Source organism: Triticum aestivum, chromosome 2B (genome assembly GCF_018294505.1).
Source record: "Triticum aestivum cultivar Chinese Spring chromosome 2B, IWGSC CS RefSeq v2.1, whole genome shotgun sequence".
NCBI classification, from domain to species: Eukaryota; Viridiplantae; Streptophyta; class Magnoliopsida; order Poales; family Poaceae; genus Triticum; species Triticum aestivum.
The window spans coordinates 473,072,232-473,076,644 of record NC_057798.1 but is presented as its reverse complement, the minus strand read 5'-3'; the positions used below and the strand labels follow the sequence as shown (position 1 = coordinate 473,076,644).

General features: G+C 47.7%; 1 pseudogene; it reads right to left on the bottom strand.

Moving 5' to 3' along the window:
• Nucleotides 1–1,166: 1,166 nt before the first annotated feature.
• On the bottom strand, nt 1,167–2,050 carry LOC123041419 (uncharacterized; annotated as a pseudogene).
• Between the last annotated feature and the right edge of the window lie 2,363 nt (nt 2,051–4,413).

The window sequence follows — 4,413 nt, the reverse complement described above, 5'->3', positions numbered from 1 at the left end:
CACCAACACCTGCTTGCCGCCACTCGGCTACCTCACCAAGGATCATAGCGGCAAGCTCCCTAGCATCCTTTTGTTGGTCGACTCCGTTAAAAATCCTAGCATTGCGTTGCTTCCAAAGAACCCACATGCTCGCAATCAGTGGCGAATCAAGGAAGAAAATGAAGGGTAGGCTTAAGTCAACGGCGAGAAAACTAAACTCTCTTTTGAAGAAAAAATTAAACATGATGCCTTAATCTGGTTGTCAAAATAAGCTTAGAACTTCCCAAATTAGTATTTTTTTTGGCATTAACTAGATTTTTTCTAGGATTTTTTTAAAAACATATGAAATTTTGAACAAAAATTTGAATTTATCTTGCAAAATAACCATTATCTCTCTATTTTGTTGTCCATATAAGTTGGAGGAGGGATTACAATCACAATAGCAAAGGGAAGGGTATCTGGGTTCATATTACATGGGATAGGTTCAGGTTTAGCGTGAGGGGTACATGCATGCATACTCATATTTTGTATCTTTTTTTTTTGCAAATAAGTTGCATTGGACACTAAATTGGTTAACGGTACATGAACTAGTAATTACACAATAATTGGAGGCTGGGCATTCATTTGAGATGCCTGTCCGCTGTGCATGTCTCAATAATATATGTTCTATTGAGCTGGGATGAAAGTAGTAGTAGTACTAGTAAAAAAGTATTGTTTTTTGGAGGGCAGGCTTGAGCCTGTTTAAGCCTGTCTAGTAAACTCGCCGCTGCTCGCAATGAGCAACGTGTCAAACCCTTGCTTGTCATCCTTGTGAAATTGTTTTCTCTCTCTCAACCACCATTCAACCTTGTGGTGATACTAACACTGAATATAGAGGATTTGACATCATTAATTATAAAATATATAAACAATTTAGAGTAAACTATAAGAAAAATTGAAGTCACGCCTATAAGTTACATCCCATAGTGCATAATCACTGATCAATCTAGAATTTTGATTTGTCGCCTCATATCTGCAACCTGTGAGAGATCTAATCTACACAAACTATGGATTGCTAATTCTCACTTGAGTGAGTATTTTCATATTCGATTGTGACTCCAAAAATTCTCAGCCCATGGCCACCTTTGAATTGAACATGGGTACGAGGATGACCGCCGGCCGGTGGATTATGACCTGCGGCATTAATGGCACCAAGAATACTGGAGCCGCCTGGTACACCGGATTATGCTGCTCTGCCGGCCAGAACGCCGCCGCGTGGGGTGGTGTATGTTGCGTAGCTCTGGCTGCTGATGTCGACGTGGTGGTGATCAAAGAAGGCGTGTCATCTGTCGAGTCTGCCGTCAACAAAGGCGACGACGCTATCCGCCGTGCGAGAGTGGGGGCGAGCGGCGGCTTGGAGGGCGCCGTGCCAACCGTCGACGTCTCGCACAACGGATTCGGCGACGTCGTGATCCGCGGCACCAGAGAGGGAGCGGGAGCGGCCAGGCCATGGGAGGGCCGCCCGCCGACGTCGGCCGGCTTCGCCGACAACAGAGCTGGCGACGTCGCGCTACGCCGCATGGGAGCTGGTTTTCCGAGGGCCTGGGAGGTCGGCGACGGGGCGGCGGCGTCGCGGAACAGGTAGACCCGGAACCTGCGCGTGTTCTGGTCGTTGAACAGCCGGGCCTGCAGGTCCCGGTAGAGCAAGATGTCCAGCATGTCCCGGAGGTCCTCGTCCGTGTCCACGTCGCAGAGCGAGTCCAGCCCCTCGCCGGAGTAGCAGTACTTGACGGAGAAGTTGGAGAAGCACGCGCGCGCCGCCAGCAGGTCGCGGAAGCCCCTCGTCGAGACGGACGAAAGGACGTTGAGGAGCAGATGCTCGCCGCCGACGTACCTCGGCGGCCGACCCTCGGCGCGCTCGATCCTCCCGCCGTAGCTAACTATCAGCTTCACGCGACGTTGCTGGTCGGCTGCCATGCTCGGTGCGCGGCGGTGCTGGTCAGCTGCCATGCTCGGTGCGCGGTGTCGCCGATCTTCTCGCGAACTGGATTCCAATGATCCGGTGGGTGGAGGTAGACTGGAGGGGGGCGTAGTATGGTGCACGGGGAAAGCTACTGCCGTCGACGCAGTTATATAGGTTGAGCTTTGCCCCCTTCTAGCGAGAGCCGGACCCGGACTTGTGACCGAACGATTTGAGCTTTGCCCCCTTCGAGCGAGAGCCGGACCCGGGCTCGTGACCGAACGAGATACTGTGTCACAACCCAAACGCTGGGCGACGCACGCGCGCGATCCAGCCGTGCACGCTGGAAGACGCACATTTCCCCCCTCTCTCTCTCACCCCGTGCAGCGACTAGGGGAGATGAAATCCTTTCTTTGGCGAGCCTGTCCGGCGTAGTCCGGCGACGACGGGCCAAGGGGACGGGGTGCGAGCCGGCGGTAGATGGGCACCGCATCGGCAGGCGAAGGGCGCACACACGTGAGGACAGATCGGGACAGGAGAAGCTGGTCAGCGGCCTGAGGATGGCGAGCGTCAGCAAGGCGGAGTGCTACGTCTCCGGGGGGAAGGAGGTGAGTATCAGATGCAGGCCATCCCTCCTGTTTTTTCGTCCACAACGAAACGTGCGTAGATTTGGTCGCCAATGTGTCGTCGGTACCCACGGCGGTGATAGGGATAAGGATGGAGGTAGAGGGGTGAATCGAGAGAGAAATTGATGCCCAATTGTATGAACGAACACAAAGAACCCTCCATGCTTGCCTATATCCCTGGGAGAAAAACACAAAGAGCACCCATCTTCAAGAAAATAAGGTCATGTTCCCCACTCCCCAGGCAAATAGGATATGTATTTAGGCAATACAGTATGAAATAATATGCGTTATCTGCTAGGCAAATAGTAATATGTTTCTTCTAGGCAATACAATTTGTTTTTTGAGGCAATACAAGCTACAGAGGGTAGAGGAACAGTAGGCAAAAATTACTTAGTATACTGCATGACATAAAGTAGGAAAAAACACTTCACTTGTAGAGGAACAGTAGGCAAAAATTACTTAGTACTGCATTGCTTGGGTTTTTCCTTCCTAATTTTTTTTGGATGTGAAGTTGATTTGCAACATAAAGCCACCACACACTACGTGTGATAAGATATGTTGCCTACATCAGCATCATGTTTTGTCCCACTAACATATAAGCTATGCCACTTCTTTTTTCTCTTATGTGTGAATAGACATACTTCCAGAATGGCAACTTTGTCGGAAGTGATGTAGACAAACTTCAACTGGGCGACAAAGAAGCTCAGCCGATGTGAATAAGTAAGTAATAATACACAAAACGGAGATCTATCAATTGAAGCTCCGATTTTTTTTAACCTTTTTTCTCCCTTTTTTCCATCATATATAACTTTGTGCGTGTCTCTACTGCTGCATGACCTAGTTTTCTACTTTGATTTTTGCCTAATTATGTTCTCCGTACTTGCCTACATTTTAACCAACCAAAGAGAAACACACAGAGCACCTGCCATCTTCTAGGCATTAGAATATGTTTTTTCCAGGTAATATGGTGTTTTTTTCAGGCAATACAACGTGTTTTTCTAGCTTTTTTATCTGTTACTGTAAGCAGGAGTTACAAATTGATCTCTCTAGAATATGTGGTAGCACAAGTCTGTATTATTCTGGAAATTCCCTCCTGATATTCTTAGTACTGTTAAAAAGTGAAGTTCAGTCAAAAGTTCGCTCTATTATCTGTGCTGGGATATGCTCCTACCTTTTTGCTTGAGATATATGTTGTCGTACAGATCTAGCGAAGGTTCCTTAGATGAAATCATGCAATAGTATGGCTGCTCTGAATTTTCTATCTTTTTTTATCTATTTTTGAATTCAGTAGATGTGCAGATTTAGCAAAGTGCAGTATTTGAGCATAGCCACTTCTCTCTGAGTGAACAATAAGCATGTGTAAGTGTAGGGCTGGCCTTTTCATAGGGAGCAGCCTCGGTTTATCTTCAAGGAATTATTATAGTTCCAGACATTATTGTAGGCATCTTTTCAACTGTAAGTTTTCAGATATTTTGTTTGTAGGCAGTTCTGGGTGATACGTAGGCATCTTAATTGTAGTTTCAGACATTATTGCAGGCATCTTTTGAATATGCAGGCATCTTTTCAACTGAAGAATTTCAGACATTTTTGTTTGTAGGCACGGAGTCGCCTACCAACCCACGTATAGTCACCACACCAAGAGCATCTCAATACACTAAGTCGCCCAAAGCCTCAATCAACAAAAAAGGCTGCCAAAGCCCCTACACACAGTCGCCTCGCGCGACAACAAAGTCGGCTAAGCGGAGGGAACTAACTCGCTCCCCTGTCACGGCAGTCCCACCGTGCCCCCGCAGCGAGTCTACTCTACCATGGCTCACACGCTAAAGCCGTTCAGACAACCCTACACACATAAAGTTGCTACACTAAAAC